Here is a 22036-nt window from a genome sequence, read left to right on the forward strand (position 1 = left end):
GGAACTTGCTCGCTCCGCGCAAACACCCAACTCTGTGCTTCTGCGGAGCCAAACCTCCAGCAGCGGATCTGACTCCCTCCCGCTGCCACAGGGCTCCTCCTGAAGTGTATCACCTAAGGAGAAGCGAGCTAAGCCTGCCCCTCCTGCCCCCGTGCACCTTGCCTACCCACCCCAGCTAATACACCAGATCCCCAGCATCACAAGCCTGGCAGTGTGCAAGTAGCCCAGACGGGCCACACCACCCCACAGTGAATCCCGCCCCTAGGAGAGGGGAAGAGAAGGCGCACACCAGTCTGACTGTGGCCCCAGCGGGGGGCTGGGGGCAGACATCAGGTCTGACTGCGGCTCCGCCCACCAACTCCAGTTATACACCACAGCACTGGGGAAGTGCCCTGCAGGTCCTCACCACTCCAGGGACTATCCAAAATGACCAAGCAGAAGAATTCCCCTCAGAAGAATCTCCAGGAAATAACAACAGCTAATGAGCTGATCAAAAAGGATTTAAATAATATAACAGAAAGTGAATTTAGAATAATAGTCATAAAATTAATCGCTGGGCTTGAAAACAGTATATAGGACAGCAGAGAATCTCTTGCTACAGAGATCAAGGGACTAAGGAACAGTCACGAGGAGCTGAAAAATGCTTTAAACGAAATGCATAACAAAATGGAAACCACCACGGCTCGGATTGAAGAGGCAGAGGAGAGAATAGGTGAACTAGAAGATAAAGTTATGGAAAAAGAGGAAGCTGAGAAAAAGAGAGGTAAAAAAAATCCAGGAGTATGAGGGGAAAATTAGAGAACTAAGTGATACACTAAAAAGAAATAATATACGCATAGTTGGTATCCCAGAGGAGGAAGAGAGAGGGAAAGGTGCTGAAGGGGTACTTGAAGAAATAATAGCTGAGAACTTCCCTGAACTGGGGAAGGAAAAAGGCATTGAAATCCAAGAGGCACAGAGAACTCCCTTCAGACGTACCTTGAATCGATCTTCTGCACGATATATCATAGTGAAACTGGCAAAATACAAGGATAAAGAGAAAATTCTGAAAGCAGCAAGGGGTAAACGTGCCCTCACATATAAAGGGAGACCTATAAGACTCGTGACTGATCTCTCTTTTGAAACTTGGCAGGCCAGAAAGAATTGGCACGAGATTTTCAGTGTGCTAGACAGAAAAAATATGCAGCCGAGAATCCTTTATCCAGCAAGTCTGTCATTTAGAATAGAAGGAGAGATAAAGGTCTTCCCAAACAAACAAAAACTCAAGGAATTTGTCACCACTAAACCAGCCCTACAAGAGATCCTAAGGGGGACCCTGTGAGACAAAGTACCAGAGACATGACTACAAGCATAAAACATACAGACATCACAATGACTCTAAACCCGTATCTTTTTATAATAACACTGAATGTAAATGGATTAAATGCCCCAACCAAAAGACATAGGGTATCAGGATGGATAAAAAAACAAGACCCATCTATTTGCTGTCTACAAGAGACTCATTTTAGACCTGAGGACACCTTTAGATTGAGAGTGAGGGGATGGAGAACTATTTATCATGCTACTGGAAGCCAAAAGAAAGCTGGAGTAGCCATACTTATATCAGACAAACTAGACTTTAAATTAAAGGCTGTAACAAGAGATGAAGAAGGACATTATATAATAGTTACAGGGTCTATCCATCAGGAAGAGCTAACAATTATAAATGTCTATGCGCCGAATACCGGAGCCCCCAAATATATAAAACAATTACTCATAAACATAAGCAACCTTATTGATAAGAATGTGGTAATTGCAGGGGACTTTAACACCCCACTTACGGAAATGGATAGGTCATCTAGACACACGGTCAATAAAGAAACAAGGGTCCTGAATGAGACATTGGATCAGATGGACTTGACAGATATATTTAGAACTCTGCATCCCAAAGCAACAGCATATACTTTCTTCTCGAGTGCCCATGGAACATTCTCCAAGATAGATCATATACTGGGTCACAAAACAGCCCTTCATAAGTTTACCAGAATTGAAATTATACCATGCATACTTTCAGACCACAATGCTATGAAGCTTGAAATCAACCACAGAAAAAAGTCTGGAAAACCTCCAAAAGCATGGAGGTTAAAGAACACCCTACTAACGAATGAGTGGGTCAACCAGGCAATTAGAGAAGAAATTAAAAAATATATGGAAACAAACGAAAATGAAAATACAATCCAAACGCTTTGGGACGCAGCGAAGGCAGTCCTGAGAGGAAAATACATTGCAATCCAGGCCTATCTCAAGAAACAAGAAAAATCCCAAATACAAAATCTAACAGCACACCTAAAGGAAATAGAAGCAGAACAGCAAAGGCAGCCTAAACCCAGCAGAAGAAGAGAAATAATAAAGATCAGAGCAGAAATACACAATATAGAATCTAAAAAAACTGTAGAGCAGATCAACGAAACCAAGAGTTGGTTTTTTGAAAAAATAAACAAAATTGACAAACCTCTAGCCAGGCTTCTCAAAAAGAAAAGGGAGATGACCCAAATAGATCAAATCATGAATGAAAATGTAATTATTACAACCAATCCCTCAGAGATACAAACAATTATCAGGGAATACTATGAAAAATTATATGCCAACAAATTGGACAACCTGGAAGAAATGGACAAATTCCTGAACACCCACACTCTTCCAAAACTCAATCAAGAGGAAATAGAAAGCTTGAACAGACCCATAACCAGTGAAGAAATTGAATCAGTCATCAAAAATCTCCCAACAAATAAGAGTCCAGGGCCAGATGGCTTCCCAGGGGAGTTCTACCAGACGTTTAAAGCAGAGATAATACCTATCCTTCTCAAGCTATTCCAAGAAATAGAAAGGGAAGGAAAACTTCCAGAGTCATTCTATGAAGCCAGTATTACTTTGATTCCTAAACCAGACAGAGACCCAGTAAAAAAAGAGAACTACAGGCCAATATCCCTGATGAATATGGATGCAAATATTCTCAATAAGATACCAGCAAATCGAATTCAATGGCATATAAAAACAATTATTCACCATGATCAAGTGGGATTCATTCCTGGGATGCAGGGCTGGTTCAACATTCGCAAATCAATCAACGTGATACATCACATTAACAAAAAAAGAGAGAAGAACCATATGATCCTGTCAATCGATGCAGAAAAGGCCTTTGACAAAATCCAGCACCCTTTCTTGATAAAAACCCTTGAGAAAGTCGGGATAGAAGGAACATACTTAAAGATCATAAAAGCCATTTATGAAAAGCCCACAGCTAACATCATCCTCAACCGGGAAAAACTGAGAGCTTTTTCCCTGAGATCAGGAACACGACAGGGATGCCCACTCTCACCGCTGTTGTTTAACATAGTGCTGGAAGTTCTAGCATCAGCAATCAGACAACAAAAGGAAATCAAAGGCATCCAAATTGGCAGAGATGAAGTCAAGCTTTCGCTTTTTGCAGATGACATGATATTATACATGGAAGATCCGATAGACTCCACCAAAAGTCTGCTAGAACTGATACATGAATTCAGCAAAGTTGCAGGATACAAAATCAATGTACAGAAATCAGTTGCATTCTTATACACTAACAATGAAGCAACAGAAAGACAAATAAAGAAACTGATCCCATTCACAATTGCACCAAGAAGCATAAAATACCTAGGAATAAATCTAACCAAAGATGTAAAGGATCTGTATGCTGAAAAGTATAGAAAGCTTATGAAGGTAATTGAAGAAGATTTAAAGAAATGGAAAGACATTCCCTGCTCATGGATTGGAAGAATAAATATTGTCAAAATGTCAATACTACCCAAAGCTATCTACACATTCAATGCAATCCCAATCAAAATTGCACCAGCATTCTTCTCGAAACTAGAACAAGCAATCCTAAAATTCATATGGAACCACAAAAGGTCCTGAATAGCCAAAGTAATTTTGAAGAAGAAGACCAAAGCAGGAGGCATCACAATCCCAGACTTTAGCCTCTACTACAAAGCTGTCATCATCAAGACAGCATGGTATTGGCACAAAAACAGACACATAGACCAATGGAATAGATTAGAAACCCCAGAACTAGACCCACAAACGTATGGCCAACTCATCTTTGACAAAGCAGGAAAGAACATCCAATGGAAAAAAGACAGTCTCTTTAACAAATGGTGCTGGGAGAACTGGACAGCAACATGCAGAAGGTTGAAACTAGACCACTTTCTCACACCATTCACAAAAATAAACTCAAAATGGATAAAGGACCTGAATGTGAGACAGAAAACCATCAAAACCCTAGAGGAGAAAGCAGGAAAAGACCTCTCTGACCTCAGCCGTAGCAATCTCTTACTCGACACATCCCCAAAGGCAAGGGAATTAAAAGCAAAAGTGAATTACTGGGACCTTATGAAGATAAAAAGCTTCTGCACAGCAAAGGAAACAACCAACAAAACTAAAAGGCAACCAACGGAATGGGAAAAGATATTTGCAAATGACATATCGGACAAAGGGCTAGTATCCAAAATCTATAAAGAGCTCACCAAACTCCACACCCGAAAGCAAATAACCCAGTGAAGAAATGGGCAGAAAACACGAATAGACACTTCTCAAAAGAAGACATCCGGATGGCCAACAGGCACATGAAAAGATGTTCAGCGTCGCTCCTTATCAGGGAAATACAAATCAAAACCATACTCAGGTATCACCTCATGCCAGTCAGAGTGGCCAAAATGAACAAATCAGGAGACTATAGATGCTGGCGAGGATGTGGAGAAACGGGAACCCTCTTGCACTGTTGGTGGGAATGCAAATTGGTGCAGCCGCTCTGGAAAGCAGTGTGGATGTTCCTCAGAAAATTAAAAATAGACCTACCCTATGACCCAGCAATAGCACTGCTAGGAATTTATCCAAGGGATACAGGAGTACTGATGCATAGGGGCACTTGTACCCCAATGTTCATAGCAGCACTCTCAACAATAGCCAAATTATGGAAAGAGCCTAAATGTCCATCAACTGATGAATGGATAAAGAAATTGTGGTTTATATACACAATGGAATACTACGTAGCAATGAGAAAGAATGAAATATGGCCTTTTGTAGCAACGTGGATGGAACTGGAGAGTGTGATGCTAAGTGAAATAAGCCATACAGAGAAAGACAGATACCATATGGTTTCACTCTTATGTGGATCCTGAGAAACTTAACAGGAACCCATGGGGGAGGGGAAGGAAAAAAAAAAAAAGAGGTTAGAGTGGGAGAGAGCCAAAGCATTAGAGATTGTTAAAAACTGAGAACAAACTGAGGGTTGATGGGGGGTGGGAGGGAGGAGAGGGTGAGTGATGGGTATTGAGGAGGGCACCTTTTGGGATGAGCACTGGGTGTTGTATGGAAACCAATTTGACAATAAATTTCATATATAAAAAAAATAATAAGAAAAATAAAAAAATAAATAAAAATTGAAAAAAGCATTAAAAAAAAAGAAATTTGGGTAATGGTTTCTTTCCTTATTCTGGCTATTGTTCACTAAGGGATGAGTTATTAAAAGCATTGAGATTACTCATTGGAAGTATGCTAAAATAAAAACCAATAGATTATTTTTCCATAATGTTAACATTTAAAAATGTATTCATTTATTTAATATTATTAATATAAAATTTATAAGGAAAAAATTGGTGAATTATAATTGATTGATTTTCTAAAACCTGAAGTTTAAAGTCACACTTTAATTTTTATAAAAGGCCAAATCATGATAGCTTTAGAGCTGAGTACTGCTTCAATGAATTAAAGCTCTTAGACCAAAGCCAGTTTGCTGCCATTTTGATACGACCCACAAGCTAAGAATGATTTTTACAGATGACCTTTTGCAACCATTTTGATGTCAGGAATACTAACGTTGAAAGTTTATTGAGTGAAGTGTTATCCCAAAAGAAAAGAGAACTCCATTCTTCTCATTAATCGACGTATTTTTTAATGTTTCAATTATTACTGTTGTATTTTGAATTTTGCTAATAAAGCAATTTGTTGTCTACATTTTGTTAGATTTTCCAAAATGTGTTATGTTCTATATAATGTCTTCATCTTTGCCTCTTGTCCTGCAAAGCCTAAAATATTTACTATCTAGTCCTTTACAGAAAAAGTTTGCCAACCTCTGCATTATTTCATCACCAAGTGCTACAGTCACACTAGTACATTATGAGAAATATATATAATATATGGAATATATTTTCTATGAAGCCTGCTCAAAATATCACCAATAATTGTTTAGAAGAAGAATTTTAATTACAATTTTCCTGAACTTATGAAAATCTCTTTTCTTCTGCAGCTCCTATTAAATTAGGGAAATGGAATTTAAAGATATCATTTTGGTCCACCTATCTGAAAAAGCGTGAAGAATTTCCCGGCTGCTAACTCAGCATATGTGACCACATTCACCTCTGTCTGCCTGCGAGGTAGGTAACTGTTGCTGTCATGTGAAGAGAAAGTTGCCTGAATGCCTGACATGAGGCACTTTTCTGGTTATCTCGTTGAAATCCCCATTCCAGTTTCATGCCTTGCTCTGTCTGGCTCCCAAGCCTGCCCTTTATCGTGCTCTCTCCCATTAGTAGAGTGGTTGTGTTGCTTTCCAAATGTATGTGTCTTTCATGTTTCCTAGCACAATTTGTTATCACAGGCTTCTTTTCTATCCCTATCTTACGTGGCCATTCTTACTGTTTTTTAACAACCATTGTCAGTAATCCACACACAGAGAGACATGCATTCATGGTACGGCTTGAGAAGTAAAGGGATTCTGGAATATACACAGAGGAAAATTAATACTGGAGAGAGGTACTGGCAATGAGGTCAAGAAGGCATCTTTGCAGAGCTAGTACACTCTTCCTCTTACTCTCTCCCCTCACCTCTGCTTCCAATCTATGTTCATTTTCAAATGGTCCAACTTGGCCTGGTTTCCTTATCCTTGAAATAAATGGTTTCAGACATACTTTTAAACAACTGAACACCACATGTTTTGTTCTTTTTTTGACTATATAAGACTGACCAAGGAAATTGACTAATATTTAATCATATTTTTCAATTATTTTTGAAATACTTAACCTTCAAAGTAAATCAAGGAAGAAAAAGAAAATGGTTTTGATTGTATCACAGAAAATGCTTAAAGTAATTTGACAGAAAAGTTGATTTTCTGGGAAGTTTTCTAGAGACCGGTAGTCATTTAATTTTTATGCAAAACACTATTCCAGGGAGATACATCTTTTAAAAGAAAGAAAGGAAAAAGATGTTTCTTAGACTTAGAGCCTCTAACTCTCTAAGAATTAGGTAATATAATTTTGTGAAACAACCCAAGGCCCAGCACAGGTTAATAAGCAGAAAGTGATTTACAAATGAGAAAATATTTTAATACTTAGTAGGCAGGAGATAAAGGAATGATCAGAGTATTCTGGCATACCCAGGGAAACCAGGAACATCTGCTTTGCTTTGGGCCTATTTCAGGTGGCACAGTGAACAGCTTTCAGGCATAAGCAGGCTACCCATTTCACCCCAAAACTAGTGAACAGTGACCAGGATATGAGAATCTCTATTACTATTAGGCAAATGAGATACGAAATGCTCACTGGGTGCTTTACAGATAGGGGCTCAAGTACCTGACATCTGCCAGCCATTCTACTGTGTAGACAACGCTAAGATTACAACTTCCTACACAGACTTCAGTGGCTCTGAAGCCCAGAGTTAACCCACTTACCGGCCAGGTCCACCGTTTACTTTATATTACTTCCAGCCTATTTTCCTGTTTGTCCTATTTTCTATATTTTCCTTCCACATTCTGATGAATTTCAAGGAATTTTTTTTAATCTTTGACTCTCCTACAGGTTATACTCCATATTGTAGAAACCTCCTGCATTGTATGACTACCTTCAGAGTAAGAAGGAATTGTCAAAAAGGTGAGAAGAAGACCCAGTTCAAATAATACCATGGAATTCTAGGGAAGTTACATTCAGAGAGAGGGTTCAGTGGTGTTCATTGCTGCAGATGAAGACTAAGAAAAGAAAGAACATAGGTTTTGACTTACGAAGGCTCCAGCATTGTTTTCCATCCTTTCCCCATTCCTGATGAGTTTTCATGATTCTTCTCTATCTTTGGCATTATGCTCTTTCCACTCCCCATTAGCCCACTAACTTCAAACTAAGAGGTTGCTAAAGAGATAGGATCATGGAACTCCAAGGAAAACTTCCTCAAGAGTGAGTATTTGGCAGTGTTCATCGCTATAGGGCTTAGAGTTAATGAAAGGGCTGTGAAGGATAGGAGAGAGGTTGAATTGAGGAGCTATTTGGGGGATAGGGAAGATTTATCATCAGTTGTAGAAGAAAAGAAGGACCCACAGGAGAAAGATTAGAGATACAAAAGAGAGAAAGAGTTGGGGAGTGGGACAGTGTACTTCTTAATATTGAAGAAAGGTTAGAAAAGCAGAGTCTAAGTGAATTTACTAAAACGTTAATGGAGAGTTGGAATTAAGATGGATGGCTCCCATTTCAGTAAACTAGAAAGTGTTATCAGATTACATTTGTTTAATTGCTCATTCAGTTCGAGTGAGTTGACAGAAATTTATATACTGGTTCAAGAGAACTGACTGAACATTTTGACAGCTTTTGTCTTTCCTCCCTACCAGAATTCTATTGAACTGACACAAGAAATATAAAACAATAATACATCCATAGCAACTACAGAAAGCAGGGAAGGGGTCTATCAGAAGTACAAATTTCTGGAAGATACAAAGCAAATAGGATAAGACTGATGGCATATCCCAACAAAGCTCCATAGAAATGGAAAAGATCTCCCAAAACAAAAGGAATAAGCCCATGATTAGCAGCTCCAAGGAACTGAGAGGAATAGGCTATGTCTGGTTGGCCAATTAATTACAAGGTGTTAGAACAACTATACCAGCACTCTGCTTTCAAAGTAGCTGATTCTACTAAGTACAGGATAAAGCCACAAACTGGGAAAACTAAATATGATATGAGAGAGTCCAAAGGAGATTTTAATGGGATAGGGTCTCTTCTGATTAGTGGGGTCCCCCAAACAAGGGAATGTGTCCACCAAAAAGGTATGGTATATACACAAGCCAGCCTGTAAGTGTGGCCAACACCAGGGAATCATCTTTTCTGTCAGAACAATGTTCAGGTGAACATTGTCACTTGAAATACACTCCAGGTAACAATATTCAGTAATCAAGATCCTTGCATATAAATATGAGTAGATAACCAAGAACCAAAATTCAAGAATAACCAACACAAGCACAAAGAGGCAAGGAACTCAACAAATAAAACAATGGAACTTTTGTGGAAACAAAGTTAATTTGATAAATAAAGAAAACTTCAAAATTCTTCTATTTAGTATCTTTAGTGACATGGAGGTAGATAATATTTTTTTAATTTTTTATATTCTTTTTTTTTTTTGAGAGAGAGGGTGCAAGTGAGTGAGGGGCAGAGCGAGAGGGAGAGAGAGAGAATCCCACTAGGGACAGAGAGGAAGAGAGAGAAAGGGAGGGAGAGAGAGAGAGATAGAGAAGCAGGGCTCACCCAAAGCAGGGCTCGTGCTCCCCTGAGAGGGACTCAAGTTTACGAACCATGAGATGAACTGAAGTCTGATGCTTAACTGAGCCACCCAGGCACCCGAGGTAGATAATAGCTTTTTTGAAAAGCTGCTATGGGGATGCCTGGGTGGCTCAGTCGGTTAAGCATTCAACTCTTGATTTTGACTCAGGTCATGATGTCACAGTCGTGAGAGTGAGCCCTACAGTGGACTCCATGCTGAGTGTGGAGTCTGCTTAGGCTTCTCTTTTTCCCTTCTCTCTCTCTCTCTCAAAAGAAATAAACTTGAAAAATTGAAAAAAATAAAAAGCTGCTATGAAAATGAAATTATTAGTGATTTCTTAAAAATCATTCAGGCCAGGAGCTCCTGGGTGGCTCAGTCAGTTAAGCATCTGACTTTGGCTCAGGTCATTATCTCGCTGTTCTTGTGTTCTAGCCCCATGTCGGGCTGTGTGCTGACAGCCCCGAGCCTGAAGCCTGCTTCCGATTCTGTGTCTCCCTCTCTCTCTGCCCCTCCCTCCCTCTCTCTCTCTCTCTCTCTCTCTCAAAAATTAAAATAAACATTAAAAAAATCACTCAGGCTGAATAATAGAACAGGCTGAAGATCAGTTTAGTGAACTGGAGGTTAAATAGACTAACTTTTACATCACCCCATGTGAACTAGCAAAGAGGTGAAAGTTATAATTGTTGAATGTAATATCCTTTTTTGTTTTTGTTTTGTTTTGAGTTTACAAATTCTCTACTTTGTTGCAATTTTTCCCCAGTTTTTCTTTCATAGTCTTGCTTCATACCTTCCAGAAATTCCTTCCTCTTCTGGTATGCTGTTAGCACCCCTCTAACTTTGCAGCATTGCTAAAGATGTATTTTTAGATTTATAGTATTACCGTTGCTTCACTAGAATTAGGAAAGGAACAAAAAATAAATGTTTAGGTTCCATCCGATAACTTAACCCACAACAATAAACGATCTTTCCACATTGATTACCATGGTTTGGGGTGTTGATTTTTTTAAATTTTACCTCATTCCTTTCAATTTGGCTTACTTTTCAGAGTACGTGTAGAAACTACGTTGCTGGAAGGAATACGTTTCTCAGTAGATTGCCTTGCCCACCAGAGTGACGTGAAGATTGGTGATGGTCTCCCTCGCGTCCCAAAGAAATCCTCCATGTTCAGAGTATTTCTCATTGAGCACCTGCTGGCATTGGACCATATAGTCAGTCTATCAAGGTGAGTAGATGTGCTTAAAATTTTATTTTTGTGGCAATTGACTAAATATGTGAAGTTGACAGGTTGGCCCTTTTTTAATAACAAAGTTTTCAATTCAAGTATAATCTTTATCATATTAGTGATCCCAGGTATGTAGAGTGACATCTTTAAGAGGGGAACCTCATTTATTGGCAAAAACAATTAAGCAATTTTATGTATTATTTCATCTATACAAAGTTAATCAAAACAAATGCTCTGCAGATTTTTGGTAATTAGCTGAAAATCAATGCAAATTTATTTTACAGCATGGTTTTAAATGTTTGAAAATAATTTCTGGATCAGTTTCTGCAATGGAAAACTTCTGGTTGCTCTTATTTGTTGTAGTGTTCGTTTAGGATAGGAAACAAAGATATTTGTTATTTTTTAGTTGTTGATTTCCAGCTTAATTAAGTAAGTAGTGGTCAAAGAATGTACTCTAGATGATTTTAGTCTCTTGCAATTGGTTGTGGCTTGCTTTATGGCCCACATGACCAACTTTGGAAAATGATCCATATTCATTTATGTAGAATGTGCATTCTATTACTGTTGGGCGCAGTGCTGTATATATGCCACTTACAGGAGGTTTGTTGAAAGTATTCTTTAGATCGTCTATATCTTTGCTGATATTTTTCCTTTCCTTTCTTTACCAATAATTGATGGAACTGGTTGTAAGGATTTGTCTTCTCCTTTAAGTTTTGTCCATTTTGCTTTAGATATTTGGAGGTATGTGAAAGCAAATTTAGAATTGTTTTCTTTCTGATGGATTATCATTTATCATCCATTTTAAAAGTAGAATAACTGCAGCAGATTTTCTGGTTAGAGTTACAATGCTATATATTTTTGTATCCTTTTACTTCCAACCTTTCTCTATACTTATATTTATTTTTTTAAGTTTATTTATTTTAAGAGAGAAAGAGAGAAGGCATGAGTGGGGGAGGAGCAGAGAGAGAGGGAGAGAGAGAGAATCCCAAGCAGGCCAGCACAGAGCCCGATGTGGGGCTCAAACCCACAAAGCTGCGAGATCATGACCTGAGCCAAAACCAAGAGTCAGGCGCTTAACCGACTGAACCACCCAGGATCCTCTCTCTATCCTTATATTTAAAGAATATCAATTATAAATAGCATCTGATTGTATTTTTTAAAGTTAATTTATTTAATTTGAGAGAGAGAGAGGGAGTAAGAGTCCCAAGCAGGCTCTGCACTGTCAGCATAGACCCCAGTGCATGGCTCAACACAGGGCTTGATCCCACCAACCGTGAGATCATGACCTGAGCTGAAATCAAGAGTCTGACACTTAACCGACTGAGCCACCCAGGCACTCCTCTTACAGTATTTTTTAATCTAGTGTGAAATATTTTTTAACCAAAGCAACTACTTTTAATGTCATTACTCATGTATTTGTGTTTATAACTGTTTTCTTCTCTTCACTTGTTTCATGTTCCTTTTTTTCCTTCTTTACATTATTTAAGGTTAAACAGATTTCCTTCATTATTATACCCCACTCTTCGTTTTTTTTAATTTTTTTAATGTTTATTTATTTTTGAGAAAGAGAGACAGGGCGCAAGCAGCGGAGGGGCAGAGAGAGAGAGGGAGACACAGAATCTAAAGCAGGCTTCACACTCCGAGCTGTCAGCACAGAGCCTGACGTGGGGCTCGAACTCACAAGCTGTGAGATCCATGACCTGAGCCAAAGTTGAACACTGACTGGGTCACCCAGGTGCCCCTGTTGGTTTGTTAATTACACATTCTTTTATTATGGTTAGTGCCTATCCTGAAGAATACACCATACAGTCTGATCTTATTACAACGTAATATAATTCCATACATTTAAAACTTCCTGAACAATGCTAGGACTTTAGAATACTACATATCACCATCCTTTGTGTTATTGTCATCAATCATTGTACTAATGCATCTATTTTATTCCCCCAGAAAGTGTTGTAATTGCTGCTATGTACCATCAGTATTCATTTATATTTACCCACATTTTTATTATTCCTGTTGAATTTCTATGCTTCCATTTGGAATCATTTTCCTATTTTGTTTTTTAACATTAATTAATTAATTAGCTAATTAATTAATTTATTTATTTATTTTTAATTTACATCCAAGTTAGCATATAGTCCAATAGTGATTTCAGGAGTAGATTCCAGTGATTCATCTGGAATATACAGATGAATATACTGGAGTATAACACCCAGTGCTCATCCCAACCAGTGCCCTCCTTAATGCCCTTCTTAATGCCCATCCACCCACCCAACACCCCTCTAGCACCCTTAGTTTGTTCTCTGTAGTTAAGAGTCTCTTATGTTTTGTCCCCCTCCCCGTTTTTACATTATTTTTGCTTCTCTTCCCTTATGTTCATCTGTTTTGTATCTTAATGGAATCATTTTCCTTTTGCCAGCAGAACTAACTTTTGTATGCATTTCATTGAGGATATTTCATTTCTTTTTGTTTGTCTGCTATTGTCTATTTCACTTTCACTGTCACTTTGGAGAACATTTTTGGTGGGTATAAAATCCAGGATGACAATTGTCTTTCAGCAGCTTGAAAATGTCATTCCATTATCTGCCTTTCATTATTTCCATTGATAAGTCAACTATTATTCTTATTTCTGTACCTTTGAAAGTAAGGTATATTTTTCCCCTTTGGCTATTTTCAACTTTTTTTTCCTTTATCGTTTTTAGCAGTATTGCTATTATGTGTCTTTCTTTGCCTTGATGCTTTTCACTTTGGAAATCCTTTGCCATTATTTATTCAGTTGTTTCCTGTCCTATTATTTTTCTCCTCCACAGTCTGAACATGAAGTATACTTTTTTTCATTTATATATTATAGCTAAAATTTTTAGTATTTTCATTCCTTTTATTACCCAGATTTCAACCCAAATACTCTCTGGTGTTTCTTCCAGATCACTTACCCCTTTCAGTTTCCAACATTGTATTTAACCCACCAATCTTGTTCTTATTTCCACTTATTATTGGTCCTAGAAATTCTATTTGATTTTCTAAATAAGTTCTACCTCTCTAGAATCTATAAATTTTTCATGTCGTTTATTTTTTAAAACTATTAATCATAGTTCTTTGTTTCCAACCTGATAATTCCAATAAACCGCTCATCTACTGATTTGGTTTTTATCTCCTGTCCTGTTTTGGTGTGTGTGTGTGTGTGTGTGTGTGTGTGTGTGTGTGTGTGTGTGTGTGTTTTATTAATATCAAAAACTATGTTTGCTAAACTGTAGTGACTCTGGATAATGTCAACTTTCTCTGTGGATCTGGTTGAGCAATACAATGTTGGCAGATTACCTTATTCTGATCCTGAGATTTAACTGCAGATTTGGTAATTGCTCAATCTACCACTTTTTCGTCTCTGCTTTGCTATTGTGGATACCTGGGTTTCTAATTGCAATCCTAGGGTTTTTAATCAGGATTTCTCCCCCTTATAAGTTTCTGAACTCTATTTTTTTTTTCCATGGGACTGTGAGACTGTGGAAAACCTTCCTTCAGTGGCTTTCTGCCTAGCTTCTTATCCTATTTTGGATAATTTGGTAATTCAGCAAATGGTTCTTTATTCTTCAGTTCATTTATCTTTTGAAAATGCATGCTTTATTGGTTGCCTTAAATTTTATAAAATAACTGCATTTATCATAAAGCGTATACTTTTAGAATGTAGCAACTTCTCTTATCTTCACATTCAAAAAAAAAGCTTCCTCACATGCTTTGTTTTCCCTAGAACCCGAGTAAAGTTCGTTGTTTGGTTGGTTTTCTTTTCTTTTTTTTTTTTTTTCAATTTCTTAACCAGGCCTTGGGATTTGTATCATTAAGGTAGTTATTCATGTTTGCGATAGTCATAGGACTTATACAATTTAGCATTGGAAGGAACCTAAGGCATCATCTTCTGTTGGCTAACCTCCCACACAGTGCAGAAATGTTTCCTGCAGCATCCTTGGCATATGCTCATCCGGTCTCAGTTTGGATATCTTCAGCAAAGGAGCTCATCATTTCCTGAAACAATCCATTCTGTTGGACAACTCTATTTTAAAAATCCTTATGTTGAGCTAAAATATGCCTCTTTGTAACTTATACTCATTTACTCATTGTTTTAAGTTTTCCTTCTGGAGTAAGTCAAAACAAGAGACATTTTAGATAGTACTTAAAGCAGATCTAAATGCCATTCCTGTCTTTTTCATTTTTAATTAATTTCTTTTCTGCTTTCTTGTCCCAGATCATCGAACATAAATCGCTAAGCTTAGATAATAATAGAAGGAAGGCCATCTATTTAGTAATGATTAAAAACTATCTTTACATTACATCTTACACACCCTCTGACATTTCGAAGACAAAATCCTTTTTAATTACCTTGAATTACATTTTTTTATAGAAAAAGGAGTAAGAAAACCGCCCTCTATTTTCAAAGATGACACTGTATTACCACTTGTGGGAATGCAGAGGAAACCAATTTTCAATTGTAGAGATGTGGTTGAAATCTGGCAGTATGTGTTTTGTTTCCTTTTAATACTTGTAGACTGCCTGTAAAACATGTTGCTTGTGAATTAATAATAATGACAATAGTCTTACAGCAAATGATACTTATTGAGCATTTGCTATGTATAATTCATGTATCTTGTCTCTACTCTTTTTTTAAAGCTTATTTACTTATTTTGAGAGAGAGAAAGCACAAGTAGGGGAGAGACAGAGAGAGAGGGAGAGAGAATCCCAAGCAGGCTCAAACTCACAAACCATGAGATCATGAGCCAGTCGGCTGCTGAACCAACGGAGCCACCAAGGTGCCCCATTGTCTCTACTTTTTAAACTGAGTTCTCTGTTCAATCTGAACTCTCTAATCCCTCATAGTGTAATTCACAATCCAAACAGGACACTCTGAATCAAAGAAGGTACTGTTAGTAATACACAGAGACAATAGGTATAAACTGGGACTGTCCAGGCAGAGCAGGATTTATAGTCATTCTTCTTCAAGCTCAATTCCAGGTTATTCTTCTTCGCAAGAAATTTATATGTATATGTTTATATTCTTCATTGTTTCAAAAAGCCCTAAAAGGTATTTTTAAAAGGTTAGTATGTTCTGTCCTGCTCATAATTTAAGCTCCTGCTTAAATCCCACCCTCTCCTTCACATTCATGACTGTACAATATAGTTGTGTAGGCAGAATTTGCAACTTTTTTCATAACTTGTCAAAAATGAAAAACAAAACAAAACAAAACATTGTTCTTGCTCAGCCCTTCTTCAGCTAAAATGAGGGAAGCTGTAGGACTTGGAAAGCTAGACGACCTATCCTCAGATGGTCCCTTAGCAGCCCTTAAGGTGTTCTCAAGATGTGAGAAGAGATGGAGTTTGAAGAGTCAGAGCTATTGTGTTTGTAACTCCCACATTTCCAGACCTAATTAAAAGACAGAGCATGGGGAACGCCTACCGCTTCCAAATTATTTTGCAAAAACGATGCCCTTTTTATAAAACGAATCCCATGATCCTGAAAAAATGCCCAACCTTATCCTCAACCTTGGGTGCACAATCAAGTACGGCTGATACCTACATTTCACTCTGATTTCACTGGTCTGGGATGGAGCATGGGTTTCAGATTTTTAAGAGTTCCCCCAGGAGGTTAAACATGAATCTAGGTTTCCTAGAGCTACACAAGGTGAAGGGGAAACAGTATTTTTCCTGGCCCAGGATCTGTGATTTCAAGTTTTGGCATAAGTCAAGTATCGGCAGGAGGGTCACATAGATTACAGATCTTCACACCTCCAGATCAAGGAATCATTCTGAAACATCTGGTGAATTCTAAAGGAACTTTCAGAATCCTGCCAGGAGATTGGGGGTGGAAGCGATTCTTACCCCCACCCTCCAAATATGTCCTTTTAACCTCAACCTGACAGAAATCACTTTGATTAAGGTCTGCTGTTCATAAAATAAAGAACTCGGTGAATTTGTGTGGTATTGCATACTCTCGAAATTGGATCAAAGCAGTGATTAGGCAAACTTTGGGAAAAGCCATGTCCATCTTCTTCCTTTTGTTTGTAGAAAAGGAAACAGGGCATAGAAATATTTGTTTCCATTCTTCTTGCGTTTTTACTCTTTCAGAAGGGTTTAAGGTAGTTACTGTGTATTCTGTCTCTAAAGAGGCAAGTATCACAAAACTAATTTTCATTGGGAGCAATATTAGACGATCATCATGCAAAAGTGCCTTATCTTTTTACGCTATCTTTTCTAATTTATGCATTGCTACAGTCAGACCACCTGTCTGAATCTAGAATGTGTTGAGGAAAATATTTTTTTACTTTTAGAATCCAATACCCTTTTCTTAATGACCTTACATCATCATGTCCTCCACTCTCTTTTTTTAAATCTGTATACAGTTTTCTTTCCTGAGAAAATTGTATCTAAAAAAACAATTAGCTGTCACATCATGATTTTGACCATTGACTAGATATTTGTGATTCTACCCACCAGAATGAAATCAATCTCACACAAGCCAAGCAGCTCAGCTCTACCAAACACTGGTCCGTAACATTGCCAGAGGCCCCACTGCAATCAAACTTCACTTCTGAGAGTTAATAGTTTCCTCACGCTCCTCCCTCTGTCAAGTATATTTAGCTGAGCTTGTGCATATGACTCAGTTCATAAAAAGTTTACAAGTGCAGCTGGAATGCTTAGCATTTGATTGTTACATAAATAAGTATTTGAGAACATATGTAAACTTGACAGTGTTAGTACCAGATGTTCCAGTAACACAATAATGTACTTCGAATGTCCGTTCTCACTTTCGGTTGTTTATTTTGGCAGTATCTCTTTATCTGCTAAGTTTCAGATAAGTACATATTAACTCTGTCCACAGTGTTGATCCTCGTATTGTTATATTCAAGTTACATTTATTACATTTAGTGTAGAGAAGTACAAATAACATAGACATTACTACACAAAGTCGTTTTTTATGTCTTCATAAAATCCAAATCTTTCAACTCCAACTATAAAAAAAATAAAGAAAGAAAGCAATCTCCTCTGGGCATATGTATATATTCTCCTCTCTACAGGAATTACCTTTCCAATTATGGATTATCCAAGTATTTGCCTTCTCTCTCTGACTACCACACACTTAAACTGAGAGATTTCTCTCTACTGCACCAATTGTCTTATCTTCTTCATGCTTTCCCTGCCCCCTCACCATAGCTGACGATATCTTGTATGGTAGAAGCTATTGGGATTCTAAAGCACAATTTTTGTTTCTTTATGGCTTCATTTTGCAATTATTTCAAACTTAGAGAAAATGACAAATATAAGAATACAGGGCATATACATAGAATACTCATATATCTTCTGCCCAGATTCACCTGTTGTGGACACTTTGCCCCATTTCCTTTATCAGATGCGTGTGCTCACCTGCTCTTTCTCCCTCTCTCTGCATATGTATATGTGTGTATAGAAAACATATATTTATTATGTGCGTATTTATATGTGTGTGTATTTTTATGTGCATACATGCATTTTTCTGAGCCTTTTAAACGTCAGTTACATGGCCTTTTACATCGTTCAGTGTATTTTTTTTCTAAAAATAGGAATACTGTCTTGCATACAAGTAAATTTTAATTTGATATGTTTTTCTAATCTTCCATTTGTATTGTGCCTTGCGTGGGCTTTGACTGAGAGAAGGCTGTCTCAGTTAGGGGCATGGCCCACGTAAGGTGAGAGTCCCATCTGTGACCCTCTGCAGCAGAAGCTAAAGTTCTCTTCTGAGATGAGAGCGCAGGGTCTCCTCTGCTGGTCGCCTCCGGTCGAAGGAGTAGAGCAGCATCCAAATAAGACTTAGCAGAGTACAGAGTAGTAGGAGAAAGGGATTCAAAGGCCAGTGGGTAAATGATTACTAACTGTCAGAGTGGGCCTAGAAATCATGTTTCAAGGTGGGCAGAATGGATGCACAGCTCTAGAGAGAAGAGCGTCAACCGAGTTTACTGCTTGAATTGCTTCCCTTGGTGGGGAAAAAAAAAACTATCTTAGAAACACACTGTGTTGTAAACTTCGAGCTCACCTCCAAAGACACGGGAAAAGAAGAAAAATGTGCATGAAGTTAAGTAAGACTAGATCTAATTAGCATTCTTACAGAATGAGCTGTAGATTTACTGGAGACTTACTGAGGGAAAAATACCAGAGCACCAGACTAGCACATCAATCATTTGAAATTGCCTGACAGTCTTGAAGAGGATATCCTGGCTGCAGAAAGCACAGAGCTGTCTTAAGGCTAGAGGCCCAGGTCAGGACATAGTAAGAACAAAAGATGAGCACTTTTGAGAGGAACCAGCTGGCTTAAGGTGATCCAAAGTGCACAGATGTTGAGGGCTTACTGTTCCAAAAATACCATTACCTAACACAAGAATAACAGAATAACCATTAAAAAAAAATGATGAAACTTGATTTACCATGTTGACCCTTGAGGTCTGACTAATGTGTTTCTTTTCCATCATGCTAATTTTCTATTTCCATTTTAATGTTATTTTATTTTGTGTATTCTTGAAAAATAAAATGTAACTGATCTTTCGTAGGAATATATGTAGGATTCTGTTGACGTGAGTGAGGGCTTTAATGGGTTTTTTCAACATGTCTAAGCACAATAGCCAAGAGTCTAATTTTCTCTATGCCCGTGTCAAAATTCCTCAAACTCTAACACAGGTGGCTTTGTGGCAAGTAGAGAGATGGTAGATCTCAACTCATTTATAAACCTTCTGATGTGGTAATTGAATGTAAAAGGGAGTAATCTAAAACTTAAAGCCTAAGTGGTTTGAATCATGGGAGTAATCAGGAACTGAACACAAACGTGGTTTGGAAAGTGTTAATTTTGTTGTTTCTGAGTGTGTCCGCAATCCAAAGTCACGAAAACTAGTTCTACATTCTTTAAGACTGTGGTCATTGTTTTCCATTCAATACTACTGAGCCCTTTGTAAGTGTAAGGAATGTCACTGATAATTATTACATACCCTAGAAAGAGTCACTGCGTAGCACTCACTGTACATAGTAGAATCAACAGCGTACTCCCTGACTCAGAGGCACCCAAGTTTATTTATTCAACGAGTATTATTAAATGCTCAGTAAAAACCTTTACTCACATCTCCGAAGCATTCCCGAGTACACAGGCTGGCCTTGTTGCATGCCATGCCATACAAGGAAACTTCCTCATCTACTCTTACATGAAGATGTGGAAACAGTAATATTAAAAGTGTTCCTCTATAACTAGTTGTCTCTATTTTCAGCTCTAGGACGCAGTAACTGTATAAATAAACAGAATTTCAGATTTGATTAGCAAACTCTGTTACATCAAGTTCCTTTGCTATTTGTATGCAGAGAATGTGAGAGTGAGACCATCTAATTGAGCTGCAGCCTGCTTCCTCTTTTTTTAAACCATCAAAATAGCTTCATGGCAATGAACTTTGAAGAATGGTGTAAACTTGCTTGTTCTTTTTCTTTCTTCTCAAGTTAGTGTCACTTCAAAAATAAAAATAAAAATAGGCACTCTTATTGGAACTTTAGGAGTTATGCTGGGTATAAACAGGCTTAGAATATACTTAACTGTAGTAATCCTTCCCGACACACATAGAGATGAATTGATAACTGGACTTGGCATTTCAAATATTTTTTACCCAAGGCAAGGGCTTTAAGGTGTTTTCTTGGTATTAGAGAGTTTAGAGATGAAAAAGGTGCCATTTATTATTTTCTCTTTCTGTCAGCTTAGGACTTCTCTTTGCGAACATGTTTATAATACTGGGCCTATCTGTTCTTAAATGTTTTACCTGTTGAAGAATGTTCCATCAGAGGATGTGCTAAACTCTTGGATTGTGTGTACCCAAGGTTTTGACTGAATAATAGTCTGATATAATCAGATAAGGTAATTTATTGGAAGAGAACTTTGGACTTGGAATCAGAAGTCATGGGTTCTAGTCAGGAGTCTGCAAGTTAATTTGTATATGATCTTGAGCAATCAATGTCTCTTGATTCTCTATTTCTCCATGTGAAATGTGAGAGGTTTTGGCCAGCCTGTAAGATTCCTCCAGTGCAAAATACATTCCATCAGTTAAGCATCAAATAAATAAGTCATTTAACCATGTTAACCAAGCATCTGATCCCCCAAAATATTTAAACCGTTTATAGTAAGACTATGAACGGTCAGAAAACCACATTGTGGTATCTTGAGAACATCAGTATCTGTTTTCTTAATATTGGTACTACTTTGCCAAGCAATGACGACTTAAAAGATCTTTCTCTCAAATATGGTAGTAGTACATGATTTTGCTACAATATTATCTTCCAGATTATAACCACAGTTGACCTATTGCTAGGGCCATAGGCTATAAATAAAGTAGATAAATCAGATTAAGTTTCACAAACTTACTTTCTCCTGGGACTCAAGGAAGAACATAACTGTCCTTCTTAAAAACAAAACAAACAGGGGCGCCTGGGTGGCGCAGTCGGTTAAGCGTCCGACTTCAGCCAGGTCACGATCTCGTGGTCCGTGAGTTCGAGCCCCGCGTCAGGCTCTGGGCTGATGGCTCGGAGCCTGGAGCCTGTTTCCGATTCTGTGTCTCCCTCTCTCTCTGCCCCTCCCCCGTTCACGTTCTGCCTCTCTCTGTCCCAAAAATAAATAAAAAACGTTGAAAAAAAATTAAAAAACAAACAAACAAAAAACCAACTATATCCTTATTCCTCCAAAACGCAGAATATCCAAATGAAAACTAAGTAGTCATTGAACCTTTTTTAATTTGAGAACTCACTAATTTGAATAATTTTTTTCTTCACCAAAACAGAATATTTTACTGTTTTAACAGGGTATTTCTGATTGTAAAGACATAACCTCATAGTTTACTTACAGTGGAAAAAACATAGGACGTTAACTCAGGAGAGCTAGGTTCAAGAATCTGTCACCTGTCATGTAGATATGATTAGGATAATTCCTTAAACATCTCTGAGCCTCATTTCCCTTGTTTTTAACAAGGTGTTAACAGTAATCCTTACCTTGGATTACTATTGTCTGGATGAAATGAAATAATGAATGTGAGTCATAAAGGCCAGTATGTATTATTAACATTAAGTCTTACAAAAATATTCTAAAATATTTCATATTTAATAAATTATATTATTTCCATCTGACTACATACAACTAGCATCATACATTTACAGAAAGTATTATAAAACTCAAATATGAAATGTGGAAGG

General features: G+C 37.7%; 1 protein-coding gene across 11 annotated transcripts in view; it reads left to right on the plus strand.

The window, feature by feature from the left end:
* The window catches only part of DPH6 (diphthamine biosynthesis 6), a 433974-nt gene that overhangs the window by 207386 nt on the left and 204552 nt on the right, over positions 1-22036 (plus strand). For 9 of the 11 annotated variants that reach the window (XR_008299245.1, XR_008299243.1, XR_008299249.1 and 6 more), the window contains exons 10-12: positions 6320-6446; positions 7863-7934; positions 10631-10807. The gene's annotated coding sequence lies outside the window, so the exon portion shown is untranslated. Of the gene's footprint in view, positions 1-6319; positions 6447-7862; positions 7935-10630; positions 10812-22036 lie in introns of all 11 variants that reach the window. The other 2 variants (XR_008299248.1, XR_008299244.1) reach the window with 2 other exon arrangements.

This window comes from Acinonyx jubatus, chromosome B3 (assembly GCF_027475565.1).
Source record: "Acinonyx jubatus isolate Ajub_Pintada_27869175 chromosome B3, VMU_Ajub_asm_v1.0, whole genome shotgun sequence".
NCBI classification, from domain to species: domain Eukaryota; kingdom Metazoa; phylum Chordata; class Mammalia; order Carnivora; family Felidae; genus Acinonyx; species Acinonyx jubatus.